The sequence below is a fragment of the Somniosus microcephalus genome, unplaced genomic scaffold (assembly GCF_052327205.1).
Source record: "Somniosus microcephalus isolate GS21.2 unplaced genomic scaffold, FLI_Smic_1.0 unresolved_chr1, whole genome shotgun sequence".
NCBI lineage: Eukaryota > Metazoa > Chordata > Chondrichthyes > Squaliformes > Somniosidae > Somniosus > Somniosus microcephalus.
In genome coordinates this window covers 103,619,800-103,644,625 of record NW_028225179.1, presented here as the reverse complement: position 1 = coordinate 103,644,625, position 24,826 = coordinate 103,619,800, and positions in this window count along the sequence as shown.

The following is a 24,826-nucleotide window of genomic DNA, read 5'->3' as shown; positions in this document are numbered from 1 at the left end:
TGTTTCCCTGACTGACCTGGTTGGACACCATTCACACCTTTGACTGCTGTGATTATCTCTCTGCTGAGGTGTGATAAATGGCAGTTGGAAAGGTTACCTGTAAACATCTGACATGATTCTCTGACTATATAAGCTGTGTCTTTATGCACTTCTCCACTTCACCTGAAGAAGGAGCAGCGCTCCGAAAGCTTGTGATTTCAAATAAAGCTGTTGGACTATAACCTGGTGTTGTGTGACTTCTTACATAATCTGGATGGAAAGAATACGGATATAAAATATAAAACTCCATCAGCGATCCTTTATGATTTTGGACAAGTTGTGCTGGTTATACTGGAATACAACCGATAAATCAGCTAAAAACGGGACGGATCCCCTTTGAAACTCGACATAAGCCAGAAACCCCGCCTCACCCACCTGAAAATGATCCCACATCTATCCGTTCAGAATTGAAATGTTAGAGCTGCTCCCAATGTTTGACCCCGAGAAGGACGTGATTTATCAACTCCACTCGATTGTGAATGTTGGAAACATTAAGAAAAACATAAAGGAATGCACACCCAGCCTATATTGTCTATGTTGAAGTTTCAGAAGGATTGAGGGGACAATAGTCAGGATCCTACTTCTGTTTTTAATGAAGATATCACACAATGAAAATCTACATATTCAAATAATGTTTGGAAAGAGAGACTTTAAGTGGTCTCCATGATGATATTGAGCAAATACATACGAATGTATGAACAAGTGAGTGATACTGTACACATATTGCAAGAGGTGTGTGTTAAGTCCGTGAATGATTGAGACACCGACTAGCAGGAGTGAAAACAAACAGATCTTTACTGGTGGAAGGCAATAACGAAACTAACAAACAGAGGCTCTCTAGCGCCTTTTATACAGGGGTGGTCACTGCCGGTAATGCTGTCCAAGACCAGTTATTCTCTTAAAGGTACATACACAACAATTCCTCCCCTTTTAGATAAACAGTACATAACATTCATTTAACAACTAAAGGATAACGAATTACAATCACAATTACGGTTGCTAGATACATTGGTTAAGTTTAAGCAATTATAAGTTCAGTCTTTGAGGAGGCTTCCTGATTCTGTCTGGATAACGCCTCTTTGGGGTATCAGGTTCTTCTGGCAATGTTGAGTCGGACTCAATGTTGTTGTTTGGTTCATCTGCTTCCAATATTACCGGTTCTGCGGTAGCTGCAATTGGAACGTCGATTTCATTACCAGGTGTATCAGATCGTGGTGTGGAGTTGACGTTTTCCAGTGACTCTAGAATCTGGTCAGCATGGCTTCTTACAATGCTCTCCCCAACGTCCACGGTATACATGAGAGGTCCTTGTCGTGTACAAATCGTTCCTGGCTGCCATTTATCAGTGCGGTAGTCCCGGGCCAAAACTGGTTGACCTATCTTAAAACTCCTGGTCAGCCTTTCATTCATGTTCTGAAACTGCCTGTTCTCCACATCTCTTCGGACGTTTGGCTTAACCAAATCCAAGCGGCATCGTAGTCTTCGATTGAAGAACATCATGGCTGGAGTTTGGTTGGTAACCGCATGTGTCGCATTCCGGTAGGCAAACAAGAAGTTGTCCACCTTGTGTTGTAGGGGTATATCTTCATTACACATTGCCTTGATAGCCTTCTTGAATGTTTGGACAAACCTCTCGGCCAATCCATTAGTGGCTGGATGATATGGGGCGCATGTGTAATGCTTAACACCATTGTTCTTTAAGAACCTCTGGAACTCTTCAGACACAAACTGTGGTCCATTGTCAGAGCAAATCTGTTCAGGCAGCCCATTCCTGGCGAATATGGTTAGTAAAACTGTGATAGTTTTTTCCGTGGTGGTTGAGGACATTTTTATTACCTCTGGCCACTTTGAATGTGCATCCACCGCAATTAAAAACATCGAGTCCATGAAGGGACCAGCAAAATCAATGTGCACCCTTTGCCATGGAGATGAGGGCCACTCCCATGGATGTAGAGGAGTTTGTGGTGGGGCATTTTGGACCTTCTGGCATCCTGGACAGCTCTTGGTCATCTCTTCGATTTCTCTATCGATTCCCGGCCACCACACAAACGCTCTGGCTAAGTTCTTCATTTTTACCCCACCCAGATGACCCTCATGAAGCTCATTGAGCACTCTATCCATCAACTTAGGTGGAAATAGTAATCTGGATCCACACATCAAGGTTCCTCTGCACACTGACAGCTGTTCTCTTCTCGGCATGAATGCTGGCAGCAGTGGTTCGCCATGTGCTGGCCATCCCTTCTCCGTTAAATCATAGACCCGGGATAGTGTCGGGTCATTCCGTGTTTCCTTTTCTATGCTTGCATTCGTCACAGGGAGACATTCGACTATGGTCGAGTGGAATATCTCCATTGGATCCACTGCAAGTTCTTTTTCCACCGTCGGCAACGGTAGGCGCGACAATCCATCAGCATTCCCATGCTGTTAAGTTCCTTTGTACTCGATGTCATATTGGTGTGCCCCTAGGAAAAGGGACCACCTCTGTAGCCGTTGTGCTGTCATTATCGGTACGCCCTTCTGAGGGTTAAAAATGGAGACAAGAGGTTGATGATCAGTTAGTAGAGTAAATTTTTGACCGTGCAGGTAGTGATTGAACTTCTTCACCCCCCACACCAGGCTGAGGGCCTCTCGGTCAATCTGGGCGTAGTTACGCTCGGCCGAAGTTAACGAACGTGATGCAAAAGCTATCGGCCTCTCTAACCCATCAAGGAATTTATGTGACAGTACCGCCCCAATGCCGTAGGGAGACGCATCACACGCCAGTCTTATCGGTAGTGATGGGTTGCAGTGAGCCAATACTTCTCTTGAAGTGATTAGGTCCTTACTCATCTGAAAGGCCCGCTTACAGTCATTGCTCCATTTCCATGCTACTCCCGTTCGTAGTGGGTGCAGAATTGTGGACAAATTCGGTAAAAACTTATGGTAGTAATTCACCAATCCGAGGAATGACCTCAGTTGCGACACATTTTCAGGCGCTGGGGCCTTAACAACCGCTTCAATTTTGTCAGGGGACTTATGTAACCCCTCTTCATCAATCACGTGGCCACAATACGATATCTGTTTCTTAAAAAGCTCGCACTTGGGGCAGTTGGCTCGTAGCCCATGTTCACGTAGTCTAGTGAGCACCTGTTCTAGGTTGTTAAGGTGTTCACTGTCATCTTCAACTGTCCCTAGGATGTCATCTAAGTAACACTGAGTCCCCAGAATCCCTTGCAGGACTTGTTGCATCGCTCTTTGCCATATCGCCTGAGCTGATGCTACTCCGAATACCAGTCGATTATACTGGTAAAGACCTTTGTGAGTGTTTATCGTGAGATACTTCCTAGAGGATTCTTCAACCTCCATCTGCAAATATGCTTGTGCTAGGTCAATTTTTGTAAAACGCTTCCCTCCAGATAGTGAGGCGAAGATATCTTCTATCCTTGGAAGAGGATATTGTACTGTGTGAAGGACTGGGTTCACCGTCACCTTGAAGTCCCCACAGATGCGAACCTTCCTTGGCTCCTCAGATTTATTGTTTAACGTTTTCTTCATGACAGGAATGATGGGTGTCGCCCACTCACTCCAGTCTACCTCAGATAACACGCCTGCATTCTCCAGATTCTCCAGCTCTGCCTCGACGGCTGGGCGAATTGCATATGGTACCAGTCTTGCTTTGAAAAACTTGGGAATTGCATTCTCCTCTATTTTTATCGAGGCGGTTACGCCTTTAAGAGTGCCCAGTTCTTGTTGAAATACCTCTTTGGTGTCAGCTGAGATTGTTGACAATCGTCCAGGAGTGACGTCGTCATCCTTTTTACCAGCCACCGTCAGTGCCTGAATGGAGTGCCAGTCTAAACTTATCTTTCTGATCCATTCACGTCCCAATAACGGTGGTCCACCATCCTGCAGAATGTAGAGATACAATTTCCGTATTTCCTTGCCGTTGTATTTGACAGGCACCCTTATTTTTCCTCTGGGGTATACTTTTTGCCCCGTATACGTCCTCAAGACAATGGATGTCTCTCTCAAGGGTATGTGTCAGAATAGCCGCTCGTAGTCTCGTCGATTCATGACGGTTAGTGCTGATCCTGTATCCAATTCCATTTTGACTTGGGACCCTGCTATCGTGAGGGTGACCCAAATGGTTCGGTGATCCTCTTTTGTGATTACATTGTGAAGTTTGAGACAGCTTAGTCTCTTGTTCCCGGATTCACTATCGCTCCTCTGGTCTTCGGAACTACTGTCCGTCATCTTTTGTACTTTCCTGTACGGTTCCTTAGTAGCCTTTTTGTTGTCGTTGGTCTTCTTCCCAGACCTGCAAACTCGTGCAATGTGTCCCATCTTTCTGCATTGCTTGCATATTTTGTCCTTGGACCAGCAGTCCTTCTGGTCATGGTTAGTTCTGTCGCAGCGATAACATTTTGCAAATCCCCGTGTCAGTTCGTGGGTGCCGTATTCCCGTGGCTTTTGTTGTATTTCCGCAGCTCCCCTGGCTGCTGCTTCGTACGATACTGCCACGCTGAAAGCCTTATCTAGCGTCAGCTCTTTCTCTGAGAGTAACCTCTTCTGGGTTCCTTCACTCAGGAGTCCACAGACAAATTTGTCCCGTAGGGTATCTGCCAGTCCTGCTCCGAACTGGCAGTGCTTTGATAGCTTGCGTAGTTCCGTAAGGTACTCAGCATTGCTCTCATCTTTATGCTGAGTTCTCCTGTGGAATTTAAATCTTTCTGCTATCAGCAGCGGTTTAGGTGTTCCTGTAGGATAGCAACAATTTCGTTAAAACTCTTCGTCTTCGGTTTGGCTGGAGCAATCAGGTCCCGCAATAGGCCGTACGTTCTTGCGCCCATTAAGTTTAGCAGTACCGATGCCTTTTTCTCATCGGCTATTTCGTTTGCCTCGCAATATGCCTCGACTCTTTCCACATATGTGGTCCAGTCCTCTATTGCATTATCAAAGGCAGTGATACAGCCAGTCTTCGGCATCTTAGAAATCTAAAATGGCGCCTCCCGCGCTTTGCCTTCTTCCCTGATTTTAAAAAATGGTGCTTCCCGGGCTTTGCCTTCTTCCCCGCTGGATTAAGATGGCGCCTCCCGCGCTTTGCCTTCTTCCCCGCTGTTGCTAGCTACAACCTGCAGCTCCTCGCGGCTTCCTGCGCGTATTATATATATTTCCTTTGTTATTTTATTATTTTCCCGTCGTGGAACAACCCTGTGGGACTCTTGCCTCCCTCTTCTCGGGTCTGTACGCAGCCCGGCTTTGTAGCACCGGCCGCGTCCTGTGTGCTCCACCCTCTCTCTCTCTCCTCTTCCCGACAACACTGCTCGGCCCCGTTGCAAGCCACCCGCTCGAGTTCTAGACCGCCGCAGCCCAGGAAGGATCAGTGTACTACCCGCCACCAGCCCGATTAGCTGAAGCACCGTCGACAGGAACCAAGCCCCGCTCTCGACAGCCTCTCCTGCAATCTTCAATTCCGCTGGCTCAGGGGCGGATGCCCACGGTCGACGCCCGTTTCTACTGCTTCTTTCTTCCTTCTGGCCTCGATCTCTGCTCATTTCGCTTCAGGAATGGATCCCAGGAGGTGGTGCAGACTGTAGGTAAGTTCATATCTGCTCGTCGCCAATATTATGTCCGTGTGTAATTGAGACACGGACAGCAGGAGTTGATCATAACAAGTCTTTACTGAATGGAGACAATTGAGAAACTGAAACTACAGAGGGCTGCTAGTGCCTTTTATACAAGGGTGGTCACTGCCGGTACTGCAGTCTGAGACCAGTTAGTCCCTTAAAGGTACATACACAACAGGATCGGTCATGGCCCTGTGGGTAGCGGAGCGGGCCCAGGGGCCGTGTAGCCTGATCCTGCTCCTATTTCGTGTGTCTAATTCTGTTAGATTCAGGAGATGGTTCTGTGATAGTGGATTGGCGGTTAGGTTCAGATCAGCCATGATCTTATTGAATGGCGGAGCAGGCTCGAGGGGCCGATTGGCCTACTCCTGCTCCTATTTCTTATGTTCTTATGTTCTTATGTAAAGACCCACAGGCTGGCAGTCAGGTTTTTAAAGCAAGAAAACTAGAGGCGACATGAAGAAAAAAAATAAACAGTGAGTTGTTGTGATCTGGAATGCGCTGCCTGAAAGGGCGGTGGAAACAGATTCAATAGTAATTTTCAAAAGGGAATTGGATCAATACTTGAAGGGAAAGATTTGCTGGGCTCTGGAGATGGAGCCAGGGAGTGGGACTATGAATAGCTTCTTCACAGAGCTGGCACAGACACGATGGGCCGCTGTACTCGAGAGAATATCCAACAGCAGACCCAAACTTGTAATATAGATATTTGGAAAAGAGGAATCCGGGAATGGAGTGAAAGGGACCCAGTTACTGAGCTAGAAGGGTACAATGGGCCGGGTGACCTCCCCCTGTACTAGAATTTCTTTGAATCTCTTATTAGGGTAGAAGTAATGCTGCAGCTGTACAGAGCTCTGGTTAGACCACACCTGGGGCTCTGTGAGCAGTTCTGGGCACCACACCTTAGGAAGGGTATATTGGCCTTGGAGGGAGTGCAGCGTAGATTTACCAGAATGATTCCCGGACTCCAAGTGTTAAATTACGAGGAGAGATTACACAAACTCAGGTTGTATTTCCTAGAATTTAGAAGGCACAGGGGTGATTTGATCGAAGTTTTCAAGATATTAAGGGGAACTGATAGGCAATGTTACACCTGATTTATTTTGGGTGCGCGGCCTCTTTAATGGGCTGTGTGGCCCATTCGCAGTCATGCCGGTCTCGGGCTGCGCGTGATTGGCAGAGAGCTGCACAGGTTAGAGGGAATGCTGCTGATAGGGTAGATAGTGCCTTGTGCATTGAGTGGTGCTGGAGTTTTGCTAAGTGGGAGAAAAATCATTTAAGTGTATTTTGTGAATTTTAGTGTGTTAAGAAGTCAATTATTTGAAGTAAGTTTAATTTTTCAAGGGATTTTTTAACTCTTGGGCAGTTTAAACTGGAAGTAGAATCCGGGTATAAAAGGGGAGGGGCTAGTGCAGTGCACGGAGTGCCTTGTGCATTGACTGGTGCTGGAGTTTTGCTAAGTGGGAGAGTTCGGATAAGTGGAAGGTGAGGGTGTGTTTTTTGCTCTGTTTTGTTCCCCACTCCCAGGCTTGGACAACACTGCGGAAGTGGAGCAGTGAGACGAGTCAACCAAACAGGCCCCACAGACAGTATTCAAGGAGGAGGTTGGTGATCAGCTGGTTGGTTGGTTTTCTTCCTTCTCTTCCCTTTTATACCTTTAAGTTGGTAAGTCCTTTGAATAGTGGTGTGACATTATCATCTATATCCGGGCAGGGTCTTCATAACTAAAAATAAGAAATTTAATTAGTTATATAGAATGGAGCAGGTGATGTGTTACTGTTGCGAGATGTGGGAGCCGGTGGTCCCCATTGAGGCTCATGGTGATTACATCTGCGACAAGTGTTTGCTGTTAGAGGAACTCAAGTTCCATGTTATGGAGCTTGAGACTGAGCTTCAGACACTGCGACACATCAGGGAGGGGGAGAAGTTCCTGGACTCTATGTTTCAGGAGGTGGTCACACCTATGAAGTTAATTACTGCAGATGTAGTCCGTGGTCAGGGACAGGACGGTGTGACTATGAGTGAGGAAGGTACAGGGATCCAGGATGTAGTGTTGAAGGAGACGCAGCCCTTGTTCTTGTCCAGCAGGATCGAGGTTCTTACTCCCTGTGAGGGCGGGAGCGGGGACTGCAGGGAGGATGAGCAGCCTGGCCACAGCACCGTGGTACAGGGGGCCATTCAAGTGGAGGGAGTAAAAAGAAATGTTGTAGTGGTAGGGGATAGTATCATTAGGGGGATAGATAGGGTTCTCTGCAGTCAAGAGCAGGAGTCCCGAAGGCTGTGTTGCCTGCCCGGTGCGAGGGTTAAGGACATCTCTTCTGGGCTGGAAAGAAACTTGGAGTGGGAGGGGGAGGATCCAGTTGTCGTGGTCCATGTTGGTACAAACGACGTAGATAGGACAAGGAAGACGGTTCTGTTAAAGGAGTATGAGCAGCTAGGGGTCAAATTAAAAAACAGAACCTCAAGGGTAATAATCTCTGGGTTATTACCTGAGCCACGAGCGAATATGGCTAGGATAAATAAAATTAAAGAGTTAAATGCGTGGCTCAAAGACTGGTGTGGGAGAAATGGGTTTTGCTTCTTGGGACACTGGCACCAATACTGGGACAGGAGGGAGCTGTTCTGTTGGGACGGACTCCACTTGGCCAGTGCTGGGACTAGAGTCCTGGCGAATCATATAACTAGGGCTGTAGAGAGGGCTTTAAACTAATTAGTTGGGGGGAGGTTTCTAGAGAGCAAATAATAGAAATGACAACAGAGAAGGTCATAGACTTAGGTAGCAGTGGGGGAATTAAAAAACAGAATGTGTCAGGAAGGGACAGAAGGTATGGAACAAAAAGTAAAGTACTAAAAAGGGAAAAAACAGGAACTAAGTGTTACAAAACATATTTGAAAGTTCTTTATCTGAATGCACATAGCATTCGTAACAAAATGAATGAGTTAACGGCACAAATAACGACATATGGGTATGATCTTGTGGCCATTACAGAAACATGGCTGCAGGGTGACCATGACTGGGAATTAAACATACCAGGTTATTTAACAATCAGGAAGGACAGGCAGGAAGGGAGAGGAGGTGGGGTGGCTATGTTAATAAAGGAAGGAATCACTAAAATACAGAGAAATGATATTGGGTCGAAGGAGCAGGATAGTGAAACAGTTTGGGTGGCGATAAGGAATAATAAGGGGAAAAAAACACTAGTGGGTGTAGTCTATAGGCCTCCGAACAGTTGCAACTCTGTTGGATGGAGTATTAATCAGGAAATAGTTGAGGCTTGTAAAAAGGGAACAGCTATAATTATGGGGGATTTTAATTATCATATTAACTGGACAAATCAAATTGGGCAGAGCAGCCTTGAGGATGAGTTCATTGAGTGTATTAGGGATGGGTTTCTTGAGCAGTATGTAACTGAACAGACCAGGGGGCAAGCAACCTTAGATTTGGTCCTGTGTAATGAGACAGGATTAATTAAAAATGTCCTAGTAAAGGATCCCCTTGGAATGAGTGACCATAACATGGTTGAGTTCCATATTCAATTCGGGAGCAGCAGGAGCAGTGAGTCGGAGCCCGGTATAAAAACCGGAGAGCAGCGAGGCCCGAGGCCAGTCGGGAGCAGCAGGAGCAGTGAGTCGGAGCCCGGTATAAAAACCGGAGAGCAGCGAGGCCCGAGACCAGTCGGGAGCAGCAGGAGCAGTGAGTCGGAGCCCGGTATAAAAACCGGAGAGCAGCGAGGCCCGAGACCAGTCGGGAGCAGCAGGAGCAGTGAGTCGGAGCCCGGTATAAAAACCGGAGAGCAGCGAGGCCCGAGACCAGTCGGGAGCAGCAGGAGCAGTGAGTCGGAGCCCGGTATAAAAACCGGAGAGCAGCGAGGCCCGAGACCAGTCGGGAGCAGCAGGAGCAGTGAGTCGGAGCCCGGTATAAAAACCGGAGAGCAGCGAGGCCCGAGACCAGTCGGGAGCAGCAGGAGCAGTGAGTCGGAGCCCAGTATAAAAACCGGAGAGCAGCGAGGCTTACCAACTCAGCAGCGGGGAGAGAGGTAAAAAGTAATCAGAGTGTGACGTCACCAGGGAGCAGGTAAGTGATTGGTTGGTGAGTATTTCTCTTTTTTAAACTTTAACTCTGTAGTTTATAGTTACCAGGGTCTTTCTGGTGTAGCAGGGACTGTTGGTAGACTATACAAGCGCCTTAGAGATATCTTTAATTGGTGATAGTAAATTAATTTAAATTAAGTAAAGGGAAGGTCATGCCAGGTGAGCCCAGCCCCGTGATATGCTCCTCTTGCTCTATGTGGGAATTCAGGGACCCCGGTGCCCCTGATGACCACGTGTGCCAGAGATGCATCCATCTGCAGCTACTAGCAGACCGCATTGAGGCGCTGGAGCTGCGGGTGGGTGGGTTGTTGAGCATTCACGATGCTGAGAGGTTCGTGGATAGCACGTTTAGTGAGTTGGTCACACCGCAGGGAAGGGCTGCACAGGAAGACAGGAAATGGGTGACCACCAGGCGGAGCAATAGAAGCAGGCAGGTAGTGCAGGAGACCCCTGTGACCATTCCCCTCTCAAACAAGTATACCGCTTTGGATACTGTTGAGGGGGATGACTCACCAGGGGAAGGCAGCAGCAGCCAACTTCCTGGCACTGGGGGTGCTCCTGCTGCCCAGGAAGGGGGGAAAAAGAGTGGGAGAGCAATAGTGGTAGGGGATTCTATAGTAAGGGGAACAGATAGGCGTTTCTGTGGCCGTAGACGTGAATCCAGGATGGTTTGTTGCCTCCCTGGTGCCAGGGTCAAGGATGTCACTGAGCGGCTGCAGGGCATTCTGGAGGGGGAGGGTGAACAGCCAGTGGTCGTGGTCCACATTGGTACCAACGACATAGGTAAAAAGAGGGATGAGGTCCTGCAGCAAGAATTTAGGGAGCTAGGTGAAGGATTAAAGAGCAGGACCTCAAAGGTTGTAATCTCTGGATTACTCCCGGTGCCACGTGCTAGTAAGTATAGGAATAGGAAGATAGAACAGATGAATGCGTGGCTAAAGGGATGGTGCAGGGGGGAGGGCTTTAGTTTCCTGGATCACTGGGTCTGCTTCTGGGAAAGGTGGGACTTGTACAAGTCGGACGGTTTACACCTGAACCAGAGGGGCACCAATATCCTTGCGGGGAGGTTTGCTAGCACTGCTGGGGAGGGTTTAAACTAACTTGGCAGGGGGTTGGGGTACAGAGTGGAGCTATAGTAGGGGGTGATTTACAGCCAAATACAGAGGGAAAAACAAGTCAGCTGGGAAGGCAGAGCAAATATGTGAAGGCAAAGGAGAATATGGCAGGGCTGGAAGGCATTTATTTTAATGCAAGGAGTCTTGCAAATAAGGTGGACGAACTGAAGTTGTTGTTGAACACATGGGAGTACGATATTGTTGCCATCACGGAGACATGGTTGAGGGAGGGTCAGGACTGGCAGCTCAATATTCCGGGGTATAGAATCTTCAGGCGAGACAGAGGGGGGTGTAAAAGGGGAGGGGGTGTTGCAATATTAATTAAGGAGTCAATTGCTGCTGTAAGGAGGGATGATATATTAGCGGGTTCCTCTAATGAGGCCATATGGGTAGAACTTAAAAACAAAAAGGGGGCAAGCACTTTGCTGGGAGTGTACTATAGGCCCCCAAACAGTCAGGGGGAGATAGAGGAACAGATATGTAGGCAAATCTCAGAAAAGTGCGAAAATAATAGGGTAATAATAGTGGGGGATTTCAACTTCCCCAATATAAATTGGGACAGTCAGAGTGTGAAAGGCTTAGAGGGTGCAGAATTCTTAAAGTGCATCCAGGAGAGCTTTTTGAGCCAACATGTAGAAAGTCCTACAAGAGAGGGGGCGGTACTGGACCTAATTCTGGGGAATGTAGCCGGGCAAGTGGTGGAAGTGTCAGTAGGAGAGCATTTTGGCGACAGTGACCATAATTCGGTGAGATTTAAGGTGGTCATGGAAAAGGACAAAGAATGCCCGGAAATAAGGGTTCTAAATTGGGGGAAGGCCGATTTTAATATGATAAGGCAGGATCTGGCCAAAGTGGGCTGGGAGCAGCTGCTTATAGGAAAATCCACATCAAAACAGTGGGAGACTTTCAGAAGGGAAATAGAGAGAGTACAACGCCAACATGTTCCTGTAAAGGTCAAGGGTGGGACCAACAAGCAAAGGGAACCTTGGATGATAAGGGATATACAAAAATGCATTAGAAATAAAAGGGGGGCTTTTGGCAGTTACAAAAGACTAAAGACGGAAGAAGCCCTAGAGGAGTATAAAAAGTGCAGGGGCATACTTAAAAAAGAAATTAGGAGGGTGAGGAGGGGCCATGAAATAACACTGGCGAACAAAATAAAGGAAAATCCTAAGATGTTTTATAAGTATATTAAGGGCAAGAGGATAACCAGGGAAAGGGTAGGGCCCATTAGGGATCAAAGTGGCAATCTGTGTGTAGAGCCAGAGGATGTAGGCGGGGTTTTAAATGAATTTTTTGCATCTGTGTTCACTATGGAGAAAGACGATGCAGACATAGAAATCGGGCAAGGGGACTGTGACATACTTGAACATATTAGCATTGAGAGGGAGGAGGTGCTAGCGGTTTTAGCAGGCCAAAAAGTGGATAAATCCCCAGGCCCGGACGAGATGTATCCCAGGCTGCTGTGGGAGGCAAAGGAGGAGATTGCAGGGGCTCTGACACAAATTTTCAGAACCTCTCTGGCCACAGGGGATGTACCAGAGGACTGGAGAACAGCTAATGTAGTACCATTATTCAAGAAGGGTAGCAGGGATAAACCAGGGAATTACAGGCCAGTGAGTCTAACATCTGTGGTGGGGAAATTATTGGAAAAAATTCTGAGGGACAAAATTAATCTCCACTTGGAGAGGCAAGGATTAATCGGGGATAGTCAGCATGGCTTTGTCAAGGGTAAATCATGTCTGACAAATCTGATTGAATTTTTCGAGGGGGTGACTACGGGGGTGGATGAGGGAAATGCTGTGGATGTGGTTTACATGGACTTCAGTAAAGCTTTTGACAAAGTCCCGCATAGGAGACTGGTCAAGAAGGTAAGAGCCCATGGGATCCAGGGTGCCTTGGCGCGTTGGATCCTAAACTGGCTGAGTGGCAGGAGGCAGAGGGTGATGGTCGAAGGTTGCTTTTGTGACTGGAAGCCTGTGTCCAGTGGGGTACCTCAGGGATCGGTGCTGGGTCCCTTGTTGTTTGTGATCTACATAAATGATTTGGATGAGAATGTAAAAGGTATGATCAGTAAGTTCGCAGATGACACGAAAATTGGTGGGGTGGTAAATTGCGAGGAGGAAAGCCTCAGGCTACAGGACGATATAAACGGGTTGGTCAGATGGGCGGAAAAGTGGCAAATGGAATTTAACCCTGAAAAGTGCGAGGTGATGCATTTTGGAAGGACAAATAAGGCAAGGGAATACACAATGAGTGGTAGGACCCTAGGAAGTACAGAGGGTCAGAGGGACCTTGGTGTACATGTACATAGATCCCTGAAGGCAGCGGAGCAGGTAGTTAAGGTGGTTAAAAAGGCATATGGGATACTTGCCTTCATTAGCCGAGGCATAGAATATAAGAGCAGGGAGGTTATGATGGAGCTGTACAAAACGCTAGTGAGGCCACAGCTGGAGTACTGTGTGCAGTTCTGGTCGCCTCACTATAGGAAGGATGTGATTGCTTTGGAGAGGGTGCAGAGAAGATTCACCAGGATGTTACCTGGGATGGAGCGCCTCAGCTATGAAGAGAGGCTGGACAGGCTGGGGTTGTTTTCCTTGGAGCAGAGAAGGCTGAGGGGGGACCTGATTGAGGTGTACAAAATGATGAGGGGCATAGATAGGGTAGATAAAGAGGAACTTTTCCCCTTAGTGGGGGGGTCAATAACAAGGGGGCATAGATTCAGGGTAAGGGGCAGGAGATTTAGAGGGGATTTGAGGAGGAACTTCTTCACCCAGAGGGTGGTTGGAATGTGGAATTCAATGCCTGAAAGGGTGGTAGAGGCAGGAACCCTCACAACATTCAAGAAGCATTTGGATGAGCACTTGAAATGCCATTGCATACAAGGCTATGGACCAAATGCTGGAAAATGGGATTAGACTGGACAGGGATGGATGGGCGGCGCAGACACGATGGGCCGAAGGGCCTCTTTCTGTGCTGTAAAACTCTATGACTCTATGACTCTATGACTCAATTACAGGGTGAGAAGGTTGGATCTCAAACAAGCGTGCTGAGCTTGAATAAAGGAGACTATGAAGGTATGAGAGCGGAATTGATTAGAGTGGACTGGGAAAATAGATTAAAGGGTAAGGCGGTAAATGATCAGTGGTGTACATTTAAGGAGTTATTTTACAACTTCCAAAAAATATATATTCCACTGAGGAAAAAAGGGTGTAAAAGAAAAGACAGCCATCCGTGGCTAAGTAAAGTAATTAAGGATAGTATCCGACTAAAAACAAGGGCATATAAGGTAGCCAAATCTAGTGGGAGGATGGAAGATTGGGAAGTCTTTAGAAGACAGCAAAAAATAACTAAAAGATTGCTTAAGAAAGGGAAGATAGATTATGAAAATAAATTAGCAAAAAATATAAAAACAGACAGTAAAAGTTTCTATAGTTATATAAAAAGAAAAAAGGTGGCTAAAGTAAATGTTGGTCCATTAGAGGATGAGACCGGGAAATTAATGGTGGGAAACATGGAGATGGCAAAAACACTGAACAATTATTTTGTATCAGTCTTTACAGTAGAGGACACTAAGAATATCCCAACACTGGACAAACAGGGGGCTCTAGGGAAGGAGGAACTAAATATGATTAAAATCACTAAGGAAGTGGTACTTGGTAAAATAATAGGACTCAAGGCGGATAAATGCCCTGGACCTGATGGCTTGCATCCTAGGGTCTTGAGGGAAGTGGCGGTAGGGATTGTGGATGCATTGGTAATAATTTTCCAAAACTCACTGGACTCAGCAAAGGTCCCGGCAGACTGGAAAACTGCTAATGTAACACCCTTATTTAAAAAGGGTAGTAGGCAGAAGGCTGGAAACTATAGACCTGTTAGCCTAACATCTGTGGTTGGTAAAATGTTAGAGTCCATTATTAAGGAGACAGTAACGGGACATTTGGATAAACATAATGTAATAGGACAAACGCAGCATGGTTTTATGAAGGGGAAGTCATGTTTGACAAATTTGCTGGAGTTCTTTGAGGAAGTAACATATAGGGTGGATAAAGGGGAACCAATGGACGTAGTGTATTTAGACTTCCAAAAGGCATTTGACAAGGTGCCACACAAAAGATTATTGCTCAAGATAAAAAATCACGGGATTGGGGGTAATATTCTGGCGTGGGTGGAGGATTGGCTCTCTAACAGAAAGCAGAGAGTTGGGATAAATGGTTCATTCTCAGACTGGCAACCAGTAACTAGTGGTGTTCCGCAGGGGTCAGTGCTGGGTCCCCAACTCTTTACAATCTATATTAACGATTTGGAGGAGGGGACCGAGTGTAACATATCAAAGTTTGCAGGTGATACAAAGATGGGACGGAAAGTAGTGAGTGAGGAGGACATAAAAAACCTGCAAAGGGACATAGACAGGCTAAGTAAGTGGGCAGAGATTTGGCAGATGGAATACAATACTGGAAAGTGTGAGGTTATGCACTTTGGCAGGAAAAATCATAGAGCAAGTTATTATCTTAATGGCAAGAAACTGGAAAGTACTGTAGTACAAAGGGATCTGGGGGTCCTGGTGCACGAAACTCAAAAAGTTAGTATGCAGGTGCAGCAAGTGATCAAGAAGGCCAATGGAATGTTGGCTTTTATTGCTAGGGGGATAGAATATAAAAACAGGGAGGTATTGCTGCAGTTGTACAAGGTATTGGTGAGACCGCACCTGGAATACTGCATACAGTTTTGGTGTCCATACTTAAGAAAAGACATACTTGCTCTCGAGTCAGTACAAAGAAGGTTCACTCAGTTAATCCCGGGGATGAGGGGGTGGTCGTATGAGGAGAGGTTGAGTAGATTGGGACTCTACTCATTGGAGTTCAGAAGAATGAGAGGCGATCTTATTGAAACATATAAGATTGTGAAGGGGCTTGATCGGGTGGATGCGGTGAGGATGTTCCCAATGATGGGTGAAACTAGAACTAGGGGGCATAATCTTAAAATAAGGGGCTGCTCTTTCAAAACTGAGATGAGGAGAAACTTCTTCACTCAGAGGGTGGTAGGTTTGTGGAATTTGCTGCCCCAGAAAGCTGTGGAAGCTACATCATTAAATAAATTTAAAACAGAAATAGATAGTTTCCTAGAAGTAAAGGGAATTAAGGGTTACGGGGAGCGGGCAGGAAATTGGACATGAGTCTAGGTTCGGAATGGTCATGGCCCTGTGGGTAGTGGAGTGGGCCGAGGGGCCGTGTAGCCTGGTTCTGCTCCTACTGTGTTCTAATTCTGTGTTAGATTTCAGGAGATGGTTTTATTCCTGTTCCTGGCTGGGGTGGAGATCGCCTTTACAGAAGGTAAGTACTGTAGAAAATATAGGGACAGAGTGATCTCCTGGAAGAATTTCGATCGCCTAGATGGGTCGGAGAAGAATTGCCCAGATTTTTTTCTCCCAAATTGGCCATTGGGTCTTTATCTGGTTTTTCGCCTCTCCCGGGAGATCACATGGGTTCGGGTGGTTGCACAGTGATAGAAGATTTGAGGTTAGGATCAGATCAGCCATGATCTTATTGAATGGTGGAGCAGGCTCGAGGGGCCGATTGGCCTACTCCTGCTCCTATTTCTTATGTTCTTATGTTCTTATAGAGAGAGACCATTTCCGCTGGTCGGGGAGTCTAGGACTAGGGGGCAAAATCGAAACATTAGAGCCAGACCTTTCAGGAGCGAAGTTAGGAAACACGTCCACACAAAGGGTGGTAGAATTTTGGAACTCTGTTCCACAAATGGCAATTGATGCGAGGTCAGTTCTTCAATTTAAATCGGAAGTCGATAGATTTTTGTTAACCAAAGGTATGAAGGGATATGGGGCAAAGGTGGGTATATGGAGTTAGGTCACAGACCAGCCATGATCTCACTGAATGGTGCAACAGGCTCAGGGGCTAAATGGCCTCCTCCTGTTCCCATTTTCCTATAATTACACTCTCCCTTGTGGAAATACAGGCCTAGAAATTCAGTTTGCACAGTTTTGGGGCGCTAAAGTCGGGCGTTCGGTAAATTTAGCGCCCGCCGGTAACTGCAGGCAACCGCGCCGAAATTCAGTGGATTTGGCCAAGAGTTTTGGCGAGCGCTGAAACCGGCGTTGCAATGCTCGGTTCCGGCGCTAAACCGGCGCTGCGGCCTGATAACGCCGATGCCGGGCGCAGCGCAGGTGCGGTCATGTGTTGCTTGACAGCAGACACCCTGACGCCGGCCTGCTCTTAAAGGGGGAAGGGTCAACTTTGACTGCTGCCACGCCCTGCACACTGGAGCCCTGCTGCTAGGCCTCAACAGTGCTGGTGGGACAAAATAGCGCCAGAACAGATGGAGATGGCCCGTGAAAGAGCCCAGCGCTTCTCAGACCATGCACTGGGGGTGCTGATTGATGCTGTCCAGGAGAGAAGGCCCATCTTGTGCCCGGACAATGGCAGAAAGGCTCCCAGGAGAGAGTTCAGGAAAGCCTGGAGGAGCATCGCACGCAGGGTCTCCTCAAACTCAGATGTGCCCAGGACTGCGGACCAGTGCCGCAAAAAGTTCAATGACCTCTGTCGGCTGGTGAAGGTGAGTACCCTTTCCACTGTCCTCCTCATCCTTGCATGTGAGCCTCACACTATGGGCAAAGGGACCTCAAAGGCATAATGGGCAGCCCTCCTCACGCAGCAATGCCACTGGCATGATCATCAGCAGCACTTTCTGCACTGACCACACTGGCCAGGCTATTCCACCATGGGAGGCAGTACACACAGCAACAGGGCACTACACTGTACTTAGAGTCCGTCCTTTCTCTTGCAGGCCAAGCTGGCAAGAAATGCGCGCAGCCGGCTGGAGACCGGTGGTGGACGGCCCCACTACCAGGCTCTAAGTGCTCTGGAGGAGAGCGTCGCTGGACTCCTGCGTCCCCGGGTGACTGGCCCTGTAGCCATCGGGGATGCGGACCCTGTGCTGGAAGCCACTGGTAAGGAGATGACCGCTTGCAGCTCTCTCGTTGTCCTAGTGCTTCCGATCTAAATCCTTTCCCACTGACGGACAAATGCGCATAATGCCACCGCTCAGGCGTCCCTCGCTGACGCCCTGTCCTCACTTTAAAGCTACTCTTGTGCCTTCCTGCTTTCAGTTGCTGAGGAGGAGGTGGTCCCTGAGGCGCCAGGTGCCAGGCCCTTGGAGGAGGAGGACGTCCAGGACGAGGAGGAAGCCGGGCCATCGGGCGAGCCCTCAGCCATGCCAGGGGATGGCAATGAAGGGGGGACGTCTGGCATGCAGGAGAGCCAGGGGGAGGTGTTGCAGGGGAGGGCAGATCCTGCTTGCAGTGGGGTCCAGGCAGGCGGCAGGGGTCGGCCAGCTCGGCCGGCTTCTCCCCAGCTGCAGAGTCCTCTCTCCAGTCCGGAGAGTGGCCTCGGCCAGGAGGTGCGCCTCCTGCAAGAGATCTCGGTGGCGTCTGACCGGCGCCACCATGAGTTCATGGGGGTTGTGCAGCAGATGCCGCACGCCATCGAGTCCCTGGCTCAGAGTGTGGCAGCATTCGGCCAATCACAGGCCAGGGGGGTGGAGCAACTGGCCGCAGTGCACGCCAGGGGGGTCGAACTACTCGCGGCACTGCAGGAGGAGAGTCGCCAGAGAGGTGGTTCCTTCGACACACTGTCACAGCAGCTGGAGGCACATACCCGGGCAGTGCGGTCACTGACTTCTGCCACACTCGCTTTGACGCAGAGGCGTCGCACCCGCACCTGCCGCCCTGCTGCAACACAGCGGGCTGGCCTCCAGCACATAGCTGCGCCAGCTGAACTGCCAGGCCGGACGACTGCCACTGTGTCTGCTGAGCCTCGCGCGCCTGGCAGCAGCCAGCTTGCCCTCCTTGAAGCATCCGACACTGCCACTCCCCCAGCCAGGGTGCGAGGAGCTGCTGCTGCCACTGATGCTGGCCAGCCACAGCCGAACCAGTCAGCAGCCGGCCCCTCCCGGGACGTGCGTCGTGTTGGCCGACCCCCAAGGGCATCTGTCGCGACACATGGGGGCCCTCATGAGCCTTCCCCCAGCCTTGAGGCCGCCACAGGGCCCACGTTGAGGCGGAGCAGCAGGCCGGGCAGGGGCCGGGGAAGGCTCTCTAAGGACTCGCCCTCTCGGCACAGCCGCTAGAGTGTGGTCTCTGCGGCATTGTATATATGGGGGGGATTGTGTTTTGGGGGCTGATTTTTGTGGATGGCCGAAATTGAAGGCATTTTGTGTTTTTATGGGGGTCTTTCTGTTGGCGAGGGGGGCCCTTTTTTTGTTACGGCCAATGTTGAAGGCCATGTGGATGGCCAACTTTTGTTAGTCCTCCCCAGGTTGGGGGAGTGACATATGTTTGTGACTGTTTTTTGGGTGTCTTCTGTGTTTTTGAGTTTCATGTGGGAAGGGGCCTCAGTTTGTTAAATAAAGGTTTTTATTTATTCAGCTTGTCCAGGTGTCATGTTTCAAGTGTTTGCTGCGTTAACCGGCTGACGGCTTCCGGAGCGGCTGCTTTCAGGTGCGCTCATTCCCACAGGCCATTCCCTCACAGCGGGCCTAGAAGTGTCGAGCAATAAGCCCCCGGCGTACGGCCCTTGGGCCTTCTGGCCCCCTCCTGGCCTGCTCCTCCTCCTCCTGATGGTCCTCCTGCTCGTCCTCCTCAGGTGGTGGTGCAATGTCAGGTGGCAGTGCCTGCGTCCGGCGGATAGCCAGGTTGTGCAGCATGCAGCACACGACGACGAACTGGGACACTCTATCCGGCGAATACTGTAGAGAGCCGCCGGAGCGATCCAGGCAGCGGAAGCGTTGCTTGAGGACGCCTATGGTTTGCTCTATGACGTTCCTTGTTGCTTGATGGCTTTCGTTGTATGAGTCCTCCGCTGGGGTCCTGGGCGCGCGGAGCGGGGTCATGAGCCATGTGCACAAAGGGTAGCCCTTGTCCCCGATAAGCCATCCCCTTGGTGGAGGCTGTGCCTGGAACATGTCAGCCACAGTAGTCTGGCGCAGGATAAAAGCATCGTGGCTGCTTCCTGGGAAGCGGGCATTTACAGCTAGGATGTGCTGCCTGTGGTCACACACCAACTGCACATTGAGGGAATGGTAGCCCTTGCAGTTGCGGTAAACCTCGGGATTGTCTATAGGTGCCCGCATAGCCACATGCGTGCAGTCAATGGCGCCCTGCACCATGGGGAAGCCCGCGATCCTGCCAAATCCCACTGCACGCTGCTGCTGCCTCTGTTGGGTCATGGGGAAGGAGATGAACTGGTGTCTCCTCGCGAACAGTACATCGGTGACCTGCCGGATGCAGCGATGTACGGCGAACTGGGAGATGTTCGCGATGTCCCCAGCAGCGGCTTGGAACGAGCCGCTTGCATAAAAGCTGAGAGCCACCGTGACCTTCACTTCCACCGAGAGAGACATCCTGGACATGAGCTGTGGCTGCAAATCTGCGTGAAGCAGCTGGCAGATCTCTCCAACCACCTCCCTTCTGAAGCGCAGCCTCTTTACACAAAGTGCCGCAGACATGGTGACATAGGACACCTGCTGCCGGTATTGCCTGGGTGCGTAAGGCCTACGTTGGCGACGCCTGATGGCCCTTCTGTGTCTACGCATGGCTGCCCACCTCTCACAGCGTCTGCGAGCCCTCCGCACATAATGCTGCAACTCAATGTTGGCCCCCCATGCAGCCCCCATAATCAAGGTCGCAACAGTGAAATCAGCAAGAGTCAAATGTCAAAGCACTGGCCAGAAGCCAGAAAGACCTCTCCTATCTTGTCCCAAATCTGGAATCTCTGTCCCTTGGTCTCTGTGTAGAAATCCAAAGCAGTGAAGTCATTGCAGCAAAATGGCTGGGCTTTATAGGTCAGTGGAGGTGCCCTTTAATTTGCGCTCCCCGAGGCCCACAGGGCCTCTGCAACGTTCCATTTTACAATTCCTAATAGCACCACGCCCACATTGGGCGGGCGCCACTCAATTTCCGGGTTGGGGCGCTAAAACAGCGTTGCGCGAGGATATGACGTCATAAGCTGCGCGCGCACCCGAGTGGGCGCTAACACTTTGCGCCGGCGCTAAATCTCAAATGAATTTGGGCGTCGGCGCAGATCAGTCTGCATTCCGGCGCTAAGGCTTTATCGACGGAAATATAGCCCTTTTTTGGCGTTAGCGCCTGGCGCAGCCAACTGAATTTCTAGGCCACAATGTTTTTAGCCGACACTTATTCCTGTAACTCACCGGGAGAAATGCGATATTGTGCCCTGAGATTGTGAGCAGTGATCTAATCAACTTCATTGGCACAGTTACTGCAGCATAGGAGGCCATTCTAAACATCATATTACTGCAAACCTTAAGGCCTAGAAATTGGGTTGGGGCGCCAAAGTGGCGCAAAAGTCGCCTGAGCGCAGGATTTAGCGCAGCGATCGGAGTGATACCGATCACCAGAAATTCAGTTTCAGTGCCCCTCGAAGGAGACGGGGCGAGGCTCGAGGCGCTCCACGTCCCTCTTAGGGCGCTGAAACTGATTATCGCAGTGCAACGTGCTGCAGCGCCACACACTGCGGCACGGCATGCTGCGGTACTGCAGGCCTTCCTCCCACTGTTAAGGGGGAGGTGCCTGCAACAGCGTGATCCCCGATCGCGAGTGCCGGCAAATGAGCCCGGCACCAAGGAGAAGTGCCGGGCTCTCGGGAAACAGCCGGCAATGCCGCGGGGGGGGGTGGTTAGGAGGCCGGGGATGGAGGTGCTGGCAGGCGGCCGCCAAAAAAGCGGCTGCCCCGCACCTCCACCTTAACTTGCGCTGCTGCCAGCACAGTAAGACCCCGTGAACCGGGCGCGGGTAGCAAGCGGCGCAACTGCAGCGTTCGCTACCAAATATCACGAACGGGGCACGAATGGGGCGCTGCGCACACCGATGACGTCATCGGTGGCGGCGCAGCGCAAATGCCTAACGCCACCATTAGTGCACCTACTGAATATCGCCGGAGACGCAGCCAGTGGCGCGACAGCCACTGACTGCCTCTTTAGGCGCTAACAGGTGGCGCTACTCACCCAATTTCTCCCCCTAAGTGTTTACAGTTGGTTTCACTCTGTGAATCTCAGTGAAACAGGGACAGTTGTGAATCCAGTCCATTCAACAGTTTCCCTCTGGTGTCAATTCACTGGTGTGGCAGCTAACCAGTTGTGTTAAATTACATTTCACTCACAGAACAACTCAAGTGGTCTCCCCAGGGTGGATTTGCTGATGTCGCAACAAACAGCCAGATGAATTAAACCATTTCGCGCACATGGTGCGTCTGAACAGCTTCTCCCCGGTGGGATTTACTGGCATGCTGTAAAGCGACACGAGGGGCAGTTTTAGGGAATGGTGTTGGAATAAGGCAGGATATTACAAACTCATCCTTGTTCTGAAACCAGTCTATTCCCTGTAATGGGAAGGGGTGTCAGCAACAATAATCAATGGTATATCAGGGGTATCAACCTCTGGGACCATCGGAGCAATAATTGGAGGTGACACCATGGGTAATAATGGGTTAAAGCTCCTTCTACACTGTCCGAACAAACAGTCCCAGAACAGGTAGAACACAACTTAGATACAGTGCAAGGTTTTCTCTACAGAGTCCGATCAAACACTCCTAGGGCAGGTACAGCACGGGTTAGATAGAGAGAAAGCTCCCCCTAAACTATCCCATCAAACACTCCCAGGGCAGGTACAGCACGGGTTAGATACAGAGTAAACACCCCTCTACACTGTCAAATCAAGCAATCCCAGGGCAGGTACAGCACGGGTTACATACTGTGCAAAGCTCCTTCTACACTGTCCGAACAAACAGTCCCAGGACAGGTAGAGCACAACTTAGATACAGTGCAAGGTTTTCTCTACAGAGTCCGATCAAACACTCCCAGGGCAGGTACAGCACGGGTCAGATACAGAGTAAAGCTCCCCCTAAACTATCCCATCAAACACTCCCATGGCAGGTACAGCACGGGCTAGATATAGAGTAAAGCTCCCTCTACACTGTCAAATCAAGCAATCCCAGGGCAGGTACAACATGGGTTACATACTGTGCAAAGCTCCTTCTACACTGTCCCATCAAACACTCCCAGCTCAGGTACAGCACGGGTTAGATACAGAGAAAGCTCCCCGTAAACTGTCCCATCAAACACACCCAGGGCAGGTACAGCATGGGTTAGATATAGAGTAAACCTCCCCCTAAACTATCCCATCAAACACTCCCATTGCAGGTACAGCACGGGTTAGATATCGATTATTGCTCCGATGGTCCCAGAGGTTGATACCCCTGATATACCTGGATGGAGAAGTGAAATCCCTGTTCTATGCGGACGACCTGGTTCTGCTGTCTCCCACAGAACAGGGATTACAGCAACAACTAGACCTACTCGACAAATACTGCCAAAATTGGGCTCTAACAGTAAATCTAAAGAAAACCAACATCATGATTTTTCAAAAAAGGCCCAGATGTCAGGAAAACAAATACCAGTTTACCCTCAGTGATACCACTATAGGACACACTATGAGCTACACCTACCTTGGTCTAACTATTACAGCATCAGGGAGCTTCAGCATAGTAGTGAATGCACTAAAAGAAAAAGCCCGAAGAGCCCTATATGCAATAAAAAGAAAATTCTACAACATCCAAATCCCAATCAAAATCTGGCTCAAAATATTTGACAGCATAATCCTGCCCATTGCACTGTACGGTAGTGAAGTATGGGGCCCGCTAAATCACCAAAGCTACACTAAATGGGAAAAACACACAATAGAAGCCCTACATGCAGAATTCTGCCGAAGCATCCTTCGCACCCAAAGAAAAACGCCAACAAATGCATGCAGAGCCGAACTAGGCAGATACCCACTGATAATAAACATCCAAAAACGAGCACTAAACTTCCTAAATCACCTCAAATCTAGCTCCCCAGACACCCTTCATTTCAAAGCCTTTCAGACCCAAGAGCTAAACCCAGAAAAGAGTCCCCTGAGTCAGCTGCTACTGAAACTAAGTACTCAGCCGGACCCTGACCAGCCCCAGACCAACACAGCCGTCCAAACACCAATCCGAGTGAACCAAATCATTAAAAAATGCAAAGAAACCTACCTGGAACATTGGAACAAAATAACCGAAAGCCAAAGCAGATTAGAATGTTACCGGGCCCTAAAAAGAGAATATAAACTGGCAGACTACCTCACGACCATCAGAGACACAAAACAGAGACAGACCCTCACCAGGTACAGACTAAGCGACCACCAACTGGAAATTGAAAAAGGCAGATACAAGAAATCCTGGCAGCCTAGAGAGAATAGAATATGCGATCAATGTCTGGCCGGCGAGGTTGAAACAGAAATGCATTTCCTCCTAAAATGCGAAAAATTCAACACATCAAGAAACATATTATTCAACAAGCTAAGCCAAACAACCCCAGATTTCAAGGAATTGGATGACCTGTCAAAATTGAGATTAGTCCTGGGAGAAGGAGACAGACCATACCTTGGGGCCAAATATGTAACAACATGTCACAACCTGAGGACTGTTTAAAATTAAGACTGTTTAAAATTAATATTGAACGTACCAAATGAAGTACAAAGACTGTTTAAAATTAATATTGTTTAAAAGTAATATTGTATGTACCCAACAAATGTCAAATCGATTGACACCTACAGAATGTTGGAAAACTGTACCTTTTTGCTATGTAAGCTTTGGCAATATGGTTCTCTGTAAACTTTCATGCCAATAAAGCATTTGAATTGAATTGAATTGCATTGAATTGTAAGCCTCCCTCTACACTGTCAAATCAAGCAATCCCAGGGCAGGTACAACACGGGTTACATACTGTGCAAAGTTCCCTCTACATTGTCCCATCAAAAACTCTCATCAGGTATTGCACGAGTTACATTCAGAGTAAAGTTCCCTCTAAATTAGTTCACCAAGCACAGCCAACTCAGATACAGAATGTGTTCAATGCAGT